The sequence below is a fragment of the Oncorhynchus gorbuscha genome, linkage group LG03 (genome assembly GCF_021184085.1).
Source record: "Oncorhynchus gorbuscha isolate QuinsamMale2020 ecotype Even-year linkage group LG03, OgorEven_v1.0, whole genome shotgun sequence".
Taxonomy (NCBI): Eukaryota; Metazoa; Chordata; class Actinopteri; order Salmoniformes; family Salmonidae; genus Oncorhynchus; species Oncorhynchus gorbuscha.
In genome coordinates this window covers 97,892,179-97,913,110 of record NC_060175.1, presented here as the reverse complement: position 1 = coordinate 97,913,110, position 20,932 = coordinate 97,892,179, and positions in this window count along the sequence as shown.

The window sequence follows — 20,932 nt, the reverse complement described above, 5'->3', positions numbered from 1 at the left end:
GGGACACTTCAGATCTTTCCATTGTGCCTAGATCAAGCACACCTAAAGTCCTTTCAAATACACTGTGAATGTGACTTTTCTAAGAACTTCCTTTAAATTCAGTTCTCTTGTTTACGGGAAGGTGTGAGGAACTCGTGATAATGCTGGAGGAGAATGGAACTCGTGATAATGCTGGAGGAGGAGAATGGAACTCGTGATAATGCTGGAGGAGGAGAATGGAACTTGTGATAATGCTGGAAGAGGAGAATGGAACTCGTGATAATGCTGGAAGAGGAGAATGGAACTCGTGATAATGCTGGAAGAGGAGAATGGAACTCGTGATAATGCTGGAGGAGGAGAATGGAACTCGTGATAATGCTGGAAGAGTAGAATGGAACTCGTGATAATGCTGGAAGAGGAGAATGGAATTCGTGATAATGCTGGAGGAGGAGAATGGAACTCGTGATAATGCTGGAGGAGGAGAATGGAACTTGTGATAATGCTGGAGGAGGAGAATGGAACTCGTGATAATGCTGGAAGAGGAGAATGGAACTCGTGATATGATAACTTTGTTTATAAGCTACACTTCCTCTTAAGGATCAGACTCTTTGTTTTCCAATTCTTGCCTAAAATGACAGACCCAAATCTAACTGCCTGAAGCTCAGGCCCTTAAGCAAGGATATGCATTTTCTTGGTACCATTTGAAATGAAACACTTTGAAGTTTGTGGAAATGTGAATCAGTGTAAATGAAGGGATGGTAGACATGTTAAAGAAAGGTTTTTAAGCCTTGAGACAATTTAGAAATGGATTGTGCATGTGGGCCATTCAGCAGGTGAAGGGGCAAGACAAAATATGTCAGTGCCTTTGACCAGGATGTGGTAGTAGGTGCCAGGTCCACCGGTTTGTATCAAGAACTGCAACACTGCTGGGTTTTTTCACACTCAACAGTTATTGTCCTGCGTGTATCAAGAATGGTCCAACACCCAAAGGACACCCAGCAAACTTGACAATTTTGGGAAGCCTTGGAGTCAAGATTGGCCAGCATCCCTGTGGCCAGCATCCCTGTGGAACGCTTTCGACACCTTGTAGAGTCCATGCCCCGACAAATTGAGGCTGTTCTGGGGGCAAAAGGGGCGGTGCAACTCAATATTTAGAATGTGTTACTAATGTTTCTTATACTCAGTGTATGAGCATCATCTAGTAAAAACGTATGGATGTAAAGGAAGGAAGTTTCACCCACAGCGATTATGATATAGGTTTCTAATCTCCGACAACTAATTGGACTAACACTTATATTGTGTTACAAGTTGCTTCTAGGCAGAGTTGCAAAGAAAAGGCCATGGAATGCTGTGCAAAGCTGTCATCAAGGAAAAGGGTGGCTACTTTGAAGAATCTCAAATATAAAATGTACTTAGATCTGTTAAACACTTTTTTGGTTACTACATGATTCTATATGTGTTATTTCATAGTTTTGATTTCTTCACTATTATTCTGCAATGTAGAAAATAGTACAAAATTAAGAAAAACCCTGGAATGAATAAGTGTGTCCAAACCTTTTACTGGTGCTGTATGTTGACCCCTGTTTTGTTTGGTTTTCCTCTCCTCTCCTCTCCTCTCCTCTCCTCTCCTCTCCTCTCCTCTCCTCTCCTCTCCTCTCCTCTCCTCTCCTCTCCTCTCCTCTCCTCTCCTCTCCTCTCCTCTCCTCTCCTCTCCTCTCCTCTCCTCTCCTCTCCTCTCTTCTCTTCTCTTCTCTTCTCCTCTCCTCTTCTCTCCTCTCCTCTCCTCTCCTCTCCTCTCCTCTCCTCTCCTCTCCTCTCCTCTCCTCTCCTCTCCTCTCCTCTCCTCTCCTCTCCTCTCCTCTCCTCTCCTCTCCTCTCCTCTCCTCTCCTCCAGGCCATTCTAAACAGTTGTCTTTCACATGCTACCTGCCTTGGTATTTCACACTGATTTCACTTGAGGTCACCTCTAGAGGGCAGTCATGTATCGCCATTAGTGCACATTGTATGAAATTAAAATGCTTTTTTTCAGAAGGAAATTGGGTTCATTCTAAATACTGCACAATTTAAACACTTGCCCCCCAATCATACTTTCCCCAAAATCACGTGTAAATATAAATTAGTGCCTTCCTGTATTATAATTAAGCTAAAAGGTTTTATTATATTCTAATGAGCCATTTACTTTATGTTCATATTCTTAGATGTTATTTATTTCTTCTTATTGTTGTTGCATTGTCGAGAAGGAACCTGCAAATAAGCATTTAAATGGACGGTGTTTACCATATCCTCTACATGCGACTAATAAAACTTAATAACCTCCACAACTTAAAAGAACCCAACAGAATAAATGTAAATCAAAAACCTCACGACATCATAATGTTAAAATGAATGAATGAGTGAATGTTGAGAGGAGACCAACCTGTGTGACTGATGTATTGACCAGGCAGACAGCTGCTGTGTCTCTGGGCTGCTCCACAACCCTCCTTAGTTGGGTCTAGATAGTAGAACCCCTCCAGTGTCCCACAGACAGTGTCTGATGAAGGTTTACAGCTGCTGTGTCTCTGGGCTGCTCCACAACCCTCCTTAGTTGGGTCTAGACAGTAGAACCCCTCCAGTGTCCCACAGACAGTGTCTGATGAAGGTTTACAGCTGCTGTGTCTCTGGGCTGCTCCACAACCCTCCTTAGTTGGGTCTAGACAGTAGAACCCCTCCAGTGTCCCACAGACAGTGTCTGATGAAGGTTTACAGCTGCTGTGTCTCTGGGCTGCTCCACAACCCTCCTTAGTTGGGTCTAGACAGTAGAACCCCTCCAGTGTCCCACAGACAGTGTCTGATGAAGGTTTACAGCTGCTGTGTCTCTGGGCTGCTCCACAACCCTCCTTAGTTGGGTCTAGACAGTAGAACCCCTCCAGTGTCCCACAGACAGTGTCTGATGAAGGTTTACAGCTGCTGTGTCTCTGGGCTGCTCCACAACCCTCCTTAGTTGGGTCTAGACAGTAGAACCCCTCCAGTGTCCCACAGACAGTGTCTGATGAAGGTTTACAGCTGCTGTGTCTCTGGGCTGCTCCACAACCCTCCTTAGTTGGGTCTAGACAGTAGAACCCCTCCAGTGTCCCACAGACAGTGTCTGATGAAGGTTTACAGCTGCTGTGTCTCTGGGCTGCTCCACAACCATCCTTAGTTGGGTCTAGACAGTAGAACCCCTCCAGTGTCCCACAGACAGTGTCTGATGAAGGTTTACAGCTGCTGTGTCTCTGGGCTGCTCCACAACCCTCCTTAGTTGGGTCTAGACAGTAGAACCCCTCCAGTGTCCCACAGACAGTGTCTGATGAAGGTTTACAGCTGCTGTGTCTCTGGGCTGCTCCACAACCATCCTTAGTTGGGTCTAGACAGTAGAACCCCTCCAGTGTCCCACAGACAGTGTCTGATGAAGGTTTACAGCTGCTGTGTCTCTGGGCTGCTCCACAACCATCCTTAGTTGGGTCTAGACAGTAGAACCCCTCCAGTGTCCCACAGACAGTGTCTGATGAAGGTTTACAGCTGCTGTGTCTCTGGGCTGCTCCACAACCATCCTTAGTTGGGTCTAGACAGTAGAACCCCTCCAGTGTCCCACAGACAGGGTCTGATGAAGGTTTACAGCTGCTGTGTCTCTGGGCTGCTCCACAACCATCCTTAGTTGGGTCTAGACAGTAGAACCCCTCCAGTGTCCCACAGACAGTGTCTGATGAAGGTTTACAGCTGCTGTGTCTCTGGGCTGCTCCACAACCCTCCTTAGTTGGGTCTAGACAGTAGAACCCTCCAGTGTCCCACAGACAGTGTCTGATGAAGGTTTACAGCTGCTGTGTCTCTGGGCTGCTCCACAACCCTCCTTAGTTGGGTCTAGACAGTAGAACCCCTCCAGTGTCCCACAGACAGTGTCTGATGAAGGTTTACAGCTGCTGTGTCTCTGGGCTGCTCCACAACCCTCCTTAGTTGGGTCTAGACAGTAGAACCCCTCCAGTGTCCCACAGACAGTGTCTGATGAAGGTTTACAGCTGCTGTGTCTCTGGGCTGCTCCACAACCCTCCTTAGTTGGGTCTAGACAGTAGAACCCCTCCAGTGTCCCACAGACAGTGTCTGATGAAGGTTTACAGCTGCTGTGTCTCTGGGCTGCTCCACAACCCTCCTTAGTTGGGTCTAGACAGTAGAACCCCTCCAGTGTCCCACAGACAGTGTCTGATGAAGGTTTACAGCTGCTGTGTCTCTGGGCTGCTCCACAACCATCCTTAGTTGGGTCTAGACAGTAGAACCCCTCCAGTGTCCCACAGACAGTGTCTGATGAAGGTTTACAGCTGCTGTGTCTCTGGGCTGCTCCACAACCATCCTTAGTTGGGTCTAGACAGTAGAACCCCTCCAGTGTCCCACAGACAGTGTCTGATGAAGGTTTACAGCTGCTGTGTCTCTGGGCTGCTCCACAACCATCCTTAGTTGGGTCTAGACAGTAGAACCCCTCCAGTGTCCCACAGACAGTGTCTGATGAAGGTTTACAGCTGCTGTGTCTCTGGGCTGCTCCACAACCCTCCTTAGTTGGGTCTAGACAGTAGAACCCCTCCAGTGTCCCACAGACAGGGTCTGATGAAGGTTTACAGCTGCTGTGTCTCTGGGCTGCTCCACAACCATCCTTAGTTGGGTCTAGACAGTAGAACCCCTCCAGTGTCCCACAGACAGTGTCTGATGAAGGTTTACAGCTGCTGTGTCTCTGGGCTGCTCCACAACCCTCCTTAGTTGGGTCTAGACAGTAGAACCCCTCCAGTGTCCCACAGACAGTGTCTGATGAAGGTTTACAGCTGCTGTGTCTCTGGGCTGCTCCACAACCATCCTTAGTTGGGTCTAGACAGTAGAACCCCTCCAGTGTCCCACAGACAGGGTCTGATGAAGGTTTACAGCTGCTGTGTCTCTGGGCTGCTCCACAACCATCCTTAGTTGGGTCTAGACAGTAGAACCCCTCCAGTGTCCCACAGACAGTGTCTGATGAAGGTTTACAGCTGCTGTGTCTCTGGGCTGCTCCACAACCCTCCTTAGTTGGGTCTAGACAGTAGAACCCCTCCAGTGTCCCACAGACAGTGTCTGATGAAGGTTTACAGCTGCTGTGTCTCTGGGCTGCTCCACAACCCTCCTTAGTTGGGTCTAGACAGTAGAACCCCTCCAGTGTCCCACAGACAGTGTCTGATGAAGGTTTACAGCTGCTGTGTCTCTGGGCTGCTCCACAACCCTCCTTAGTTGGGTCTAGACAGTAGAACCCCTCCAGTGTCCCACAGACAGTGTCTGATGAAGGTTTACAGCTGCTGTGTCTCTGGGCTGCTCCACAACCCTCCTTAGTTGGGTCTAGACAGTAGAACCCCTCCAGTGTCCCACAGACAGTGTCTGATGAAGGTTTACAGCTGCTGTGTCTCTGGGCTGCTCCACAACCCTCCTTAGTTGGGTCTAGACAGTAGAACCCCTCCAGTGTCCCACAGACAGTGTCTGATGAAGGTTTACAGCTGCTGTGTCTCTGGGCTGCTCCACAACCATCCTTAGTTGGGTCTAGACAGTAGAACCCCTCCAGTGTCCCACAGACAGTGTCTGATGAAGGTTTACAGCTGCTGTGTCTCTGGGCTGCTCCACAACCATCCTTAGTTGGGTCTAGACAGTAGAACCCCTCCAGTGTCCCACAGACAGTGTCTGATGAAGGTTTACAGCTGCTGTGTCTCTGGGCTGCTCCACAACCATCCTTAGTTGGGTCTAGACAGTAGAACCCCTCCAGTGTCCCACAGACAGTGTCTGATGAAGGTTTACAGCTGCTGTGTCTCTGGGCTGCTCCACAACCCTCCTTAGTTGGGTCTAGACAGTAGAACCCCTCCAGTGTCCCACAGACAGGGTCTGATGAAGGTTTACAGCTGCTGTGTCTCTGGGCTGCTCCACAACCCTCCTTAGTTGGGTCTAGACAGTAGAACCCCTCCAGTGTCCCACAGACAGTGTCTGATGAAGGTTTACAGCTGCTGTGTCTCTGGGCTGCTCCACAACCCTCCTTAGTTGGGTCTAGACAGTAGAACCCCTCCAGTGTCCCACAGACAGTGTCTGATGAAGGTTTACAGCTGCTGTGTCTCTGGGCTGCTCCACAACCCTCCTTAGTTGGGTCTAGACAGTAGAACCCCTCCAGTGTCCCACAGACAGTGTCTGATGAAGGTTTACAGCTGCTGTGTCTCTGGGCTGCTCCACAACCATCCTTAGTTGGGTCTAGACAGTAGAACCCCTCCAGTGTCCCACAGACAGTGTCTGATGAAGGTTTACAGCTGCTGTGTCTCTGGGCTGCTCCACAACCCTCCTTAGTTGGGTCTAGACAGTAGAACCCCTCCAGTGTCCCACAGACAGTGTCTGATGAAGGTTTACAGCTGCTGTGTCTCTGGGCTGCTCCACAACCCTCCTTAGTTGGGTCTAGACAGTAGAACCCCTCCAGTGTCCCACAGACAGTGTCTGATGAAGGTTTACAGCTGCTGTGTCTCTGGGCTGCTCCACAACCCTCCTTAGTTGGGTCTAGACAGTAGAACCCCTCCAGTGTCCCACAGACAGTGTCTGATGAAGGTTTACAGCTGCTGTGTCTCTGGGCTGCTCCACAACCCTCCTTAGTTGGGTCTAGACAGTAGAACCCCTCCAGTGTCCCACAGACAGTGTCTGATGAAGGTTTACAGCTGCTGTGTCTCTGGGCTGCTCCACAACCATCCTTAGTTGGGTCTAGACAGTAGAACCCCTCCAGTGTCCCACAGACAGTGTCTGATGAAGGTTTACAGCTGCTGTGTCTCTGGGCTGCTCCACAACCCTCCTTAGTTGGGTCTAGACAGTAGAACCCCTCCAGTGTCCCACAGACAGTGTCTAATGAAGGTTTACAGCTGCTGTGTCTCTGGGCTGCTCCACAACCATCCTTAGTTGGGTCTAGACAGTAGAACCCCTCCAGTGTCCCACAGACAGTGTCTGATGAAGGTTTACAGCTGCTGTGTCTCTGGGCTGCTCCACAACCATCCTTAGTTGGGTCTAGACAGTAGAACCCCTCCAGTGTCCCACAGACAGTGTCTGATGAAGGTTTACAGCTGCTGTGTCTCTGGGCTGCTCCACAACCATCCTTAGTTGGGTCTAGACAGTAGAACCCCTCCAGTGTCCCACAGACAGTGTCTGATGAAGGTTTACAGCTGCTGTGTCTCTGGGCTGCTCCACAACCCTCCTTAGTTGGGTCTAGACAGTAGAACCCCTCCAGTGTCCCACAGACAGGGTCTGATGAAGGTTTACAGCTGCTGTGTCTCTGGGCTGCTCCACAACCATCCTTAGTTGGGTCTAGACAGTAGAACCCCTCCAGTGTCCCACAGACAGTGTCTGATGAAGGTTTACAGCTGCTGTGTCTCTGGGCTGCTCCACAACCCTCCTTAGTTGGGTCTAGACAGTAGAACCCCTCCAGTGTCCCACAGACAGTGTCTGATGAAGGTTTACAGCTGCTGTGTCTCTGGGCTGCTCCACAACCCTCCTTAGTTGGGTCTAGACAGTAGAACCCCTCCAGTGTCCCACAGACAGTGTCTGATGAAGGTTTACAGCTGCTGTGTCTCTGGGCTGCTCCACAACCCTCCTTAGTTGGGTCTAGACAGTAGAACCCCTCCAGTGTCCCACAGACAGTGTCTGATGAAGGTTTACAGCTGCTGTGTCTCTGGGCTGCTCCACAACCATCCTTAGTTGGGTCTAGACAGTAGAACCCCTCCAGTGTCCCACAGACAGTGTCTGATGAAGGTTTACAGCTGCTGTGTCTCTGGGCTGCTCCACAACCCTCCTTAGTTGGGTCTAGACAGTAGAACCCCTCCAGTGTCCCACAGACAGTGTCTGATGAAGGTTTACAGCTGCTGTGTCTCTGGGCTGCTCCACAACCATCCTTAGTTGGGTCTAGACAGTAGAACCCCTCCAGTGTCCCACAGACAGTGTCTGATGAATAGGTACATGGCTGCTATGGAGAAATGGAGAAAACATGGCATCTATTATCTGATGAATATACAACTGACATATCCTCATAGCATAACAGCATAGACTAACGTATAAGTGTTTGTGTCTGAGTTTCAGTGCAGACACACAGGACAACCCTTACACTGGACCAGTTACAAACCGTAGTCTGGCGTTTTTTATTTTGGTTTTGGAGCTGTGGCTTCTTCTTTGCTGAGCGGCCTTTTAGGTTATGATGATATAGGACTCGTTTTACTGTGGATATAGATACTTCTGTATCGGTTTCCTCCAGCATCTTCATAAGGTCATTTGCTGTTGTTCTGGGATTGATTTGCACATTTCACACCAAAGTACGTTCATCTCTAGGAGACAGAACGTGTCTCCTTCCTGAGCGGTATGACGCCTGCGTGGTCTCATGGTGTTTATACTTGCATACTATTGTTTGTTCAGATGAACGTGGTACGTTTGGAAATTGCTCCCAAGGATGAACCAGACTTGTGGAGGTCTACATTTTTTTCTGAGGTCTTGGCTGATTTCTTTTGATTTTCCCATTTTGTCAAGCATAGAGGCACTGAGTTTTAAGGTCGGCCTTGAAATACATCCACAGGTACACCTCCAACTGACTCAAATGATGTCAGTTAGCCTATCAGATGCTTCTAAAGCCATTACATCCTTTTCTGGAATTTTCCAAGCTGTTTAAAGGCATAGTCAACTTAGTGTATGTAAACTTCTGACCCACTGGAATTGTGATACTGTCACGCCCTGACCATAGAGAGCCCTTTGGGGTTCTCTATGGTGCAGTAGGTCAGAGCGTGACTAGAGGGTGTTCTAGTACCATATTTCTATGTTGGTATGAGTATGGTTCCCAATTGGAGGCAGCTGATTATTGTTGCCTCTAATTGGGGATCATACTTAAAAATAGTCCTTTTCCCACCTGCATTTATGAGATATTGTTTTGTTTTCAGTTCGTGCCTTAGTGCGCTCTCTACTGGACGTTCGTTGATTCTTTGTTGTTTTTTTGTTGTTAAGTTTCACTTTGTAATAAAGTATGTGGAACTCTATTCACGCTGCGCCTTGGTCCACTGCTTTCCACGAACGTGACAGAATATCCCACCACAAGCAGCGTGCTATGGAGGCAAAAGTGAGTTGGACATGGGAGGAGTTCCTGGGAGGATGCGAGACCCTTCCTTGGAAGGAGTCGCCAAGGAATCTGGAAGGACAGCGACGATGCTAGGGTCCGCGGCCACAGAAACCCTTTTGGTGGCAGGGGCACAAGGGGCTGTCGGTCGAGCCGAGGAGAGAGCCAGAGACAGTTGGTGAGTCAACGGAGTTGTTGGAGGTGTTGGAGCTGCTGCTTATACTCCCCCAGTCTCAGTGTCACGACTTCTACAGAAGGTAAGTCCTCTCCCTGTTCGGGCGGCGCTCCGCGCTCCGCGCTCGGCGTCACCGGTTTACTAGCCGCCACCGATCCTTTTTTCCTTTTCTGGTTGTTTTGTCTGTGTTCCTTTTCACACCTGGTTTCATTTGTGTTTATTTATGTGTATATATAGGGCACCTGTTGCCTGCCTTAGTTCGTGCGGGATTAAGCTTGTGTGTGTTTGCGCTTGATTATCTTTGATGTTTGTTGTTTTCACTATTACGCACGTGTAGTTAAATTTCGGAACTGTAATTGTTCCTTGTGTGTTGGCACGAGTTTCTGATCCTTCGAGAGCGTAGTTTTGGGTTTTCGTCTGTGCCATTTTTGTATTGGTGGACTTATATATATATATATATATATATCTCTTAAACACACTTCTCAGAAATCCCCGCTCTCCTGCGCCTGACTCCTACATCTCTCACCGAGATGCACCTTATCACACAGCGTTTAGCTCCCTGTACATCACAGAGTAACAGGAAGGATTTTCTCTCCTTTATGCTGCAGTTTCTGGTAGAACGTTGAACTGTCATCGATGTTTTCTAAAACTAACAAACATTCAGTATTTTATGCAATGTTTTAAAGTTTCCAAATTGTCATGGGTATAGCTTAAAGGTGAACTTTAGCATTACTGGATAATTTGGTGTTTTACTTATTCAACCTTGTATATTTGTTTGGTGGGGGGGGGGGGGGGTGACATGGGTAGTATCCAGTTTATTTATGTGTTTAACTTGTTTGAGAATCTGTTATCCGTGGGGTACAAAACATTGACCTGGATGAAGATTTATCAAATGATTCCTTGAGGTACCTGCATGGTGGGGTGAAGAGACTGATCACTGACTTCAGTCTGGGGGGGGGTTTGGCTCCAGGAGAAGAGAAGACGGCCTGGATGATCTTCAATCTCAGCCTCCACACGTTAGAAACTAAACCAAGGCCTGAACTAAACTGGAATGAGATTCATTGGTAACCATGTTTACTACTGATTCATAATGTATAATTCTATGAATAGATTATTCTTAAAGTATGCCTTAATGTAAGGTGTTATGATTCACCTGGCTAACTACATCATTGCATTGGAAGATGAATTTGAAGAATGAAGAAGATGCCTAGGAATGACGAGAGTCCAACCTAGCCGGTGACCAGATGTATGGTGACCAGATGTACTCAGATGTACTCATCAAAACAGATGATATATTCTAGCACATGATGACATGGTGAGATGGATAAAGTCAGCTGACAACATCACTAATTGTGACATCTTCATGACGTTCTGGAGGACATTATGACTCGACTGGAGATGTAGCAAGCATAAGTAGCTTTGTTTCTGTTTAATTAGATTGTTTTGTTCCTCTTTGTTTTTACTCTTTGCTTATTTAAAATGTAAATGGCGCTTTAAATCCCATTTATTATTATAATAATTTTTGGGAAACTTTCAAAATATAGATCAAGTTGGGAGGTTATTATGACTCGCTTCGCTTGACTCAACCACTTTCAGGTTCTCATTGAATGTTACGTTCTGACCTTAGTTCTGTTATTATGGCTTTGTTTTAGTATGGTCAGAGCGTGAGTTGAGTGGGTTGTCTGTTAGTTTTTCTATGAGTAGCTATTTCTGTGTTTGGCCTGGTATATTTCTCAATCAGAGCCAGCTGTCAATCGTTGTCCCTGATTGAGAACCATATTTAGGTAGCCTGTTTTCTATTGTGTTTCGTGTGTGATTTGTTTTCGGTTTTCTGTTGTGTGTCTGCACCAGCCAGAACTGTTTCGGTCGTGCTCTTTGTTATTTTTGTTATTTCCGTGTTCATTTAATAAATATGGACACACACCACGCTGCACCTTGGTCCTCTCCTTCCAACAGCCGTTACATTGAAGTTTAGTTTATTATGATCCCCATTAGCTGTTCCTCATGCAGTAATCAAGGTTAACCCAGAACTCAAATATTGCGTCATTGGTCAGATGCTGGATTCAGTTCTAGGTACATACGTGTTAAGAGAATCGGAAAGAAGAGCTCCTCCCTCCCTCTTTTCAAGTTACGGGTCAAGTCTATGGGCCAAATGTCCCCTTCCCTTTTGAAATCAGAAAGATATTAACACCTGTGAAATGCATTTAGTAGGGATCCCCATTAGCTGCTGACTCTTCCTGGGGTCCAAACAAATCGTGATTTCTCCAAAGCACCTGAATTAAGGCTGCTGTCTCACACATCCTGTTGTATCATGACAGACCGACCCTACCATTTATGTTTAAGTAGTCTGTCCACGAGAGATTACTCATGCAACTTACTCTTCCTGGAGAAGCAGGGATTCAGCACCTCCATACATCTATAAGGTCTAATGAGCCAATCATATTTGATTTTGATGGTCACTTTTTGATAATGATCAATGATTTCCTTTACAATTCAGTTAACCCTGTGTTGCAGGAGGTACATTATATACACCCTTTATTTTACTCGCCAATCTTTACGCTCGTTATTGAAGCATTCCTCAATTGACATAATTAAACAGCACTTTCTTAGACATCCATGAGCAAAAGCTGAGCTACCTAGTCTAACCTTTAACATCAGCTACTTCCTGTTTCCTCTGGGATACTTCCTCCTGCAGCTGGACTACAACCTGGAGGATCATAATCAGTGACAAATACTTTGTATTGATATTGGATTGACGTTAGGACCACCCATACGTAGAATGTATGCACACATGACTGTAAGTCGCTTTGGATAAAAGCGTCTGCTAAATGGCATATATTATTATTATTATTATTATTTAGTTGATGTCTGTTAATGCCACTGACACTAGAGGGCAGTACAACCTATCCCATGAATGGATGTAAACCCTGTGTTGCTGGAGACATTACTTATCAATCTGAGGTTTCTCATTGAAGTATTGCTTGACATAATCAATGCACTTGTCCTAGTGTCACGTTGTCTAATGATTGGAGACAGGCACAGGAATACGTAATAGGGTTTTTTATTTAACCTGTTTAACCTATTTAATCCTGTCGGGCTGTATCACCGCCTGGTACGGCAACTGCACCGCCCACAACCGCAGGGCTCTCCAGAGGGTGGTGCAGTCTGCACAACATATTACCGGTGGCAACCTTCCTGCCCTCTAGGATACCTACATCACCAGATGTCACAGGAAGGCAAAAAAGATCATCCCCCGAGCCACTCCCGGAACTAGAAGCACAAGCATTTCACTACACTCGCAATAACATCTGCTAAATATGTGTATGTGACCAATATAATTTTATTTGAAGTTAACTGATGAAGTAACAGGAAAGGCATGTCCCCAACATGCATCAGGGTGTCCTTCTCCTCATCCAGCATTATCATGAGTTCCTCAAACGTCACGTGTAAGAGAAATGAAAATTAAACCATTTTACTGAGAAGTCACATTCACAGTATATTTTAAAGGACTTCAGCTGTGCTTGATCTAGGAACAATGAAAATAACTAATTAGTCCCAAAGACACTGATCCTAAAGGAAGTCAAATTAGTCCAGGGCCCTACGCAACTAGGATCAAGGCTGGGGTTAGATGAATATGACGTGTTTACGTAGAAATAACCTACTTTACATGTTTCCGCGCTGTAGCCTAACTTTAAGAATGACATATTTTCATCTTGATGTATTATTGTGTGATGTCTAGACAGGTTTATTCATAACAATAAACAGGTTAATAATTTGCTTTTAGTTAAAGGCGAGAAAATCTATTTAGTTTCTTTGCATTTTAAAATAATTATCAATAAGCATCCATTTCCAAGGATATTATTGATTTAATTTCCATAATCACTGCAGCATCAATTTGTCACCTTTTCCAACCATGATGGGTTCATACTCCCAAAGTAGCCATAGCCTACAACAAATGACCATGCGCGTCTCTCGTTTAATTGGACATAGTAGATATGCTATTTATTCTGAAAATATGTATTGTGTATAAATGCAATATTGTATTACATTACTGTATTCAGGCGTAAGCTACAGAAGTAACCTTCTGTCCCACCGGATCGATGGCATAGAGAAAAATACTTAAAGCTTGTCTGGTCAAATTAAATGAGAGATTGGATGAATGTCTTCCTTGTTGTAGGCCTATGGTACCTCGTAAGTATAAAAATATCACTGAAAAGGTGAGGAATTTATTATGCAATGATCATGAAAATGAATAAAACACGTTTTTCTTGAAGCAGGGAGTCATGCTGTGACCATGTTCTCTTTCGCAAATGAGCCCTGCTTGAACATCAATAAACAACAATTACACTGTATACATACACACATTGTCACGGCAGATCTCCTCTTCGTCTGAAGTGGAGTAAGGATCGGACCAAGATGCAGCGTGGTAAGTGTTCAGGACGATATTTTAATGAAGACAAAATGAACACTCAAACAAAAACAAACGATGACGTGATATCTACCGAACCAGTACCGTGTGGCGACAAACACTCACACGGAAACAAACACCCACAAACCAACAGTGAAACTCAGACTACCTAAGTATGATTCTCAATCAGAGACAACTAACAACACCTGCCTCTGCTTGAGAACCATACTAGGGCGAAACAGAAACCAAACATAGACTGCCCACCCCAACTCCCAACTCACGCCCTGACGTGACACACATCATCTACACAATACATGAAAAGCAAACACTAAAATCAACCTAATAGATTTATTTTTCCCTTGTGAAATATGAATTAGAGTTATTATCAGCCTACAATATAGTCTTAGTTTCAATTTGACTGAAACCTCGTAGAAAAACCATGGAGAGAAATGCATTTCATTAACATTTATTGACTGAATTTGCAGATAACAGGTTATCTTGGGTTTGGTGTCACATCTTTAAATGTAATGTATGCTGATGGTGGTGATTTATTTCTTCTCTATTTCCAGATACATTTTATACTTCTAAACATTGAACCCTGTTCCACATATGATCGCTTCATCTATAAAATAGGTGACAGATATTGCAGAATGTGTAGGCCTGGTAAGGGCCTTCTGTATTTTTATGAAGGGTTAATTATAATAACAACAAAGTAAATCCTTAGGTCTTCAAGAACTAAGACCAGGAACTCATTGGTCCAATTCTGAATGTGGACCACAATCTTCAAGAATAGAACCTGGAATCATCATTGGTGTTGTTGTGGCATCAGTCCTAATAGCTCCTATAATAATATTAATAATAATAATTGTAATTGTAATTCTAAGGAAGAAAAGAAGTCCAGCAACAGTGACTTTTTCTCCAGTGACAGTAAATGCTGTAGAGGTATGTTGATATAATCTACATGTTGAACAGTCACTGTACTAAGGTTAGCTGAGCAGATGTTATTATTGCTCTACTTACTCTGGGCTGAACTAGACATGTTTCATTGAGTAATATGTTTCCTTCTATTAGGCATCATCAGATTTAGAGGAAACACCAAGCAATGTAGTACAATGAAACAGAAGAAAGTACAGCATCTTGCAGGTGTTAGTTTTGTAAATGGTGAGTTGTCAAGAACTTCAGCCGTATGACTAAAGGTGCTCTATTACTTCACGTTATCAATGCAATGATGACAACTGTTTTAGCTACTGTTTTAGCTAGCTCTCCCAATTCAACACCTGTGATTACTGTATGCCTCGCTGTATGTCTCTCTCAAATATCAATATGCCTTGTATACTGTTGTTCAGGTTAGTTATCATTGTTTTAGTTTACAATGGAGCCCCTAGTTCCACTATTCATACCCCTGATACCTCCTTTGTCCCACCTCCCACACATGCGGTGACCTCACCCATTACAACCAGCATGTCCAGAGATAGAACCTCTCTCATCATCACCCAGTGCCTGGGCTTACCTCCGCTGTACCCGCACCCCACCATACCCCTGTCTGCGCATTATGCCCTGAATATATTCTACCATGCCCAGAAATCTGCTCCTTTTATTCTCTGTCCCCAACGCTCTAGGCGACCAGTTTTGATAGCCTTTAGCCGCACCCTCATACTACTCCTCCCCTGTTCCGCGGGTGATGTGGAGGTAAACCCAGGCCCTGCATGTCCCCAGGCACCCTCATTTGTTGACTTCTGTGATCGAAAAAGCCTTGGTTTCATGCATGTCAACATCAGAAGCCTCCTCCCTAAGTTTGTTTTACTCACTGCTTTAGCACACTCTGCTAACCCTGATGTCCTTGCCGTGTCTGAATCCTGGCTCAGGAAGGCCACCAAAAATTCTGAGATTTCCATACCCAACTATAACATCTTCCGTCAAGATAGAACTGCCAAAGGGGGAGGAGTTGCAGTCTACTGCAGAGATAGCCTGCAAAGTAATGTCATACTTTCCAGGTCCATACCCAAACAGTTCGAACTACTAATTTTGAAAATTACTCTCTCCAGAAATAAGTCTCTCACTGTTGCTGCCTGCTACCGACCCCCCCTCATCACCCAGCTGTGCCCTGGACACCATTTGTGAATTGATCGCCCCCCCATCTAGCTTCAGAGTTTGTTCTGTTAGGTGACCTAAACTGGGATATGCTTAACACCCCGGCAGTCCTACAATCTAAGCTAGATGCCCTCAATCTCACACAAATCATCAAGGAACCCACCAGGTACAACCCTAAATCTGTAAACAAGGGCACCCTCATAGACGTCATCCTGACCAACTGGCCCTCCAAATACACCTCCGCTGTCTTCAATCAGGATCTCAGCGATCACTGCCTTATTGCCTGTATCCGCTACGGAGCCGCAGTCAAACGACCACCCCTCATCACTGTCAAACGTACCTAAAACACTTCTGTGAGCAGGCCTTTCTAATCGACCTGGCCCGGGTATCCTGGAAGGACATTGACCTCATCCCGTCAGTTGAGGATGCCTGGTCATTCTTTAAAAGTAACTTCCTCACCATTTTAGATAAGCATGCTCCGTTCAAAAAATGCAGAACTAAGAACAGATATAGCCCTTGGTTCACTCCAGACCTGACTGCCCTCGACCAGCACAAAAACATCCTGTGGCAGACTGCAATAGCATCGAACAGTCCCCGCGATATGCAACTGTTCAGGGAAGTCAGGAACCAATACACGCAGTCAGTCAGGAAAGCTAAGGCCAGCTTCTTCAGGCAGAAGTTTGCATCCTGTAGCTCCAACTCCCGAAAATTCTGGGACACTGTGAAGTCCATGGAGAACAAGAGCACCTCCTCCCAGCTGCCCACTGCACTGAGGCTGGGTAACAAGGTCACCACCGATAAATCCATGATTATTGAAAACTTCAACAAGCATCTCTCAACGGCTGGCCATGCCTTCCGCCTGGCTACTCCAACCTCTGCCAACAGCCCCCCCCCCGCGGCTACTCGCCCAAGCGTCTCCAGGTTCTCCTTTACCCAAATCCAGATAGCAGATGTTCTGAAAGAGCTGCAAAACCTGGACTCGTACAAATCAGCCTGGCTTGACAATCTGGACCCTCTATTTCTGAAACTATCCGCCGCCATTGTCGCAACCCCTATTACCAGCCTGTTCAACCTCTCTTTCATATCGTATGAGATCCCCAAGGACTGAAAAGCTGCCGCAGTCATCCCCCTCTTCAAAGGGGGAGACACCCTGGACCCAAACTGTTGCAGACCTATATCCATCCTGCCCTGCCTATCTAAGGTCTTCGAAAGCCAAGTCAACAAACAGGTCACTGACCATCTCGAATCCCACCGTACCTTCTCCGCTGTGCAATCTGGTTTCCGAGCCGGTCACGGGTGCACCTCAGCCACGCTCAAGGTACTAAACGATATCATAACCGCCATCGATAAAAGACAGTACTGTGCAGCAGTCTTCATCGACCCTGCCAAGGCTTTCGACTCGGTCAATCACCATATTCTTATCGGCAGACTCAGTAGCCTCGGTTTTTCGGATGACTGCCTTGCCTGGTTCACCAATTACTTTGCATACAGAGTTCAGTGTGTCAAATCGGGGGGCATGCTGTCCGGTCCTCTGGCAGTCTCTATGGGGGTGCCACAGGGTTCAATCCTTGGGCCGACTCTTTTTTTCTGTATATATCAATGATGTTGCTCTTGCTGCGGGCCATTCCCTGATCCACCTCTATGCAGACGACACCATTCTATATACTTCCGGCCAGTCCTTGGACACTGTGCTATCTAACCTCCAAACGAGCTTCAATGCCATACAACACTCCTTCCGTGGCCTCCAACTGCTCTTAAACGCTAGTAAAACCAAATGCATGCTTTTCAACCATTCGCTACCTGCACCCGCACGCCTGACCAGCATCACCACCCTGGATGGTTCCAACCTTGAATATGTGGACATCTATAAGTACCTAGGTGTCTGGCTAGACTGTAAACTCTCCTTCCAGACTCATATCAAACATCTCCAATCGAAAATCAAATCAAGAGTCGGCTTTCTATTCCGCAACAAAGCCTCCTTCACTCACGCCGCCAAACTTACCCTAGTAAAACTAAATGTCCTACCGATCCTCGACTTTGGCGATGTCATCTACAAAATTACTTCCAACACTCTACTCAGCAAACTGGATGCAGTTTATCACAGTGCCATCCGTTTTGTCACTAAAGCACCTTATACCACCCACCACTGCGACTTGTATGCTCTAGTCCAGAGGTGGGCAAACTTTTTGACTCGCGGGCCACAATGGGTTCTAAAATTTGACAGAGGGGCCGGGCCAGGAGCATTTGGAGGGAGTGTTTGGGCCGGATATACTAAAGCATTAAATGTAGTGTGTGCAAACCTCATAGCACAGTAAGAACACTACAACCCAATTTATTAACTGTCTTTCAAATGTGAAAAATAGCCCTTATCAGTTAATAAATTTGTCTCAAGGAATATGCAAGATATGGCATTTACATACTATTTCGCAGATACTGGGAGGAGGAAATGTAAATAGATTAAAATAACATACGCACTGTTATTTATCAAGATTGCGTCTCTTTTTAATAAGTTTCAATCGAAGGTGCAAAGTTAAAGAAATCAACATTTATTGAAAAATGGAATCACTTTCAACATTCAAAACATATTATTACACAACGAAATACTCAAGCTCAATAATATCTACTTGTGTTAAACTCCGCAAAACGCGCGCTCTACAAACTCGCCACGGACGCCCTCACCTTCACGCGCACAGTACACGTGTATCGTATAGGCTGTATTAAATATCCTACCTGCAGCTGAAAATTTAAATTTAAATTAAGAGCGATGTGCGGCGTGTTAATTAAGCTACTGTACCACTGCTGTGCGTAAATGCGCATTGCTCTTAATTAAAAGACGCACTTCCAAACTTTCCATATGCATTTTTTCATAACACAGCAGAAAAACTCACCATTTCAGTGGGAACAGTGTTGTTGGTCTCCCTTTTTTGCCAGTGCATCAAAGTCTGGAGTTAGTTTTGTTGTGGCAATTCTCAGGACAGATCTGAGGTCAGTTAACTTGGTTCTGTGATGGGCTTTGTTGATTTTCATGACGCTAAACGTCTGCTCACACACGTAGGTCGAGCCTTTGCTAATTTGAATGCCAGCAAATAACTTGCCTTGGTACTTGACTCTTGAATTGCAGTTTGTCGGTGAAAAAAGTTCTGTTGACTCTGTAAATTAGCTGCCAACCTCTGAGCAGTAGCCGCCCGTTCTTGTGTTGACTGCTTGCTAGCATAGTTTGCATGCTTCGTGGCAAAGTGACGGCTGATATTGTACTCTTTGAAAACCGCAACAGCTTCTTGGCATATCAGTCGGCTGGCCCTCGCTACATATTCGTCGCCAGACCCACTGGCTCCAGGTCATCTACAAGTCCATGCTAGGTAAAGCTCCGCCTTATCTCAGTTCACTGGTCACGATGGCAACACCCATCCGTAGCACGCGCTCCAGCAGGTGTATCTCACTGATCATCCCTAAAGCCAACACCTCATTTGGCCGCCTTTCGTTCCAGTTCTCTGCTGCCTGTGACTGGAACGAATTGCAAAAATCGCTGAAGTTGGAGACTTTTATCTCCCTCACTAACTTCAAACATCTGCTATCTGAGCAGCTAACCGATCGCTGCAGCTGTACATAGTCTATCGGCAAATAGCCCACCCATTTTTACCTACCTCATCCCCATACTGTTTTTATTTATTTACTTTTCTGCTCTTTTGCACACCAATATCTCTACCTGTACATGACCATCTGATCATTTATCACTCCAGTGTTAATCTGCAAAATTGTAATTATTCGCATACCTCATGCCTTTTGCACACAATGTATATAGACGCCCCCTTTTTTTCCTACTGTGTTATTGACTTGTTAATTGTTTACTCCATGTGTAACTCTGTGTTGTCTGTTCACACTGCTATGCTTTATCTTGGCCAGGTCGCAGTTGCAAATGAGAACTTGTTCTCAACTAGCCTACCTGGTTAAATAAAGGTGAAAAATAAAATTAAAATAAGATATGATCAAAGTACTATGAAACTATAGCTTCACTTTCACACGGTCCTTGTTCATTACTGGTTTATTCTCCCACAGATTCAAGCTCTGACCGCACTCATCATTACAAATGCTACCTGAGGTACGTCCAGATTCTGTACACTGTGGTAAATGTGATCTACATTCAAATGTTTCTTAAAGTTGGTTTCTGGCGTATTACTGTTGCTAAGTAGGATTTTATGGGTGTTTCCAGATTGGAGTAAAACACTGTATTTGTCAGTGTTTTTTGTGCACTAGTATCCCAAAGTATTAAGTGAAATCAAACATAGAAAACAGTATTGGCAGCAATGAAAAATAATTAAAAGGTAAGTGTAACCGATGGTGCGAGCTAATAGTGTTTCAATTAGTGATGTCACTTGCTCAGAGACCTTAAAGTAGTTGTTCCCCAGTTCCGTTTAGGCTATAGGTTACGCATAAGAACTCAGATGCACTGAAATTAATAGCCTAAGCGATTCTCCTGAATAAAAATCTGTTAAACTCTTTGGTCTATGAATACCGCTTCTGTACCGCTTCTATCTTGTTGGTCTTTTACTAAAGGCATATCCTACCACTACTATTCTAAATGGTGGAGACTTAGGCCTACCAGGAACCCATGATGAGGGTGAGCAAGACCTTCGATAGTCTAGTGGACTATGCAGAAATAAATTATAGTGGAATTCATCATTGCTAATCAAACAAGGGGTAGCATATGCTTTTTGCCCATTTCTATAACAATAGTTAGGCCTATATCCTCACATACCCCCTCAATTCAAGACCTGCTTTTAACCATAAGACATCCAGTGATTGTGTCTGTTAAACAGGTGAACTTGTGGAAAACTGGGAACTTTGGGGACAGGACAAGGACAACACTAAAAGGTGTCATGTTTTGTCATATATTGTCTTGTCCTTGTGCTTTCCCTTCTGTTCATTTCCCACTGCTGGTCTTATTAGGTTCGTTCCCTCTTTCTATCCCTCTCTCTCCCCCTCCCTCTCTCTCTTCTCTCTATCGTTCCGTTCCTGCTCCCAGCTGTTCCTCATTCTCCTAACTCACTCATTTACTCTTTTCACACCTGTCCCCTATTTTGCCCTCTGATTAGAGCCCCTATTTCTCCCCTTGTTTTCCGCTTCTGTCCTTGTCGGATCCTTGTATGATGTT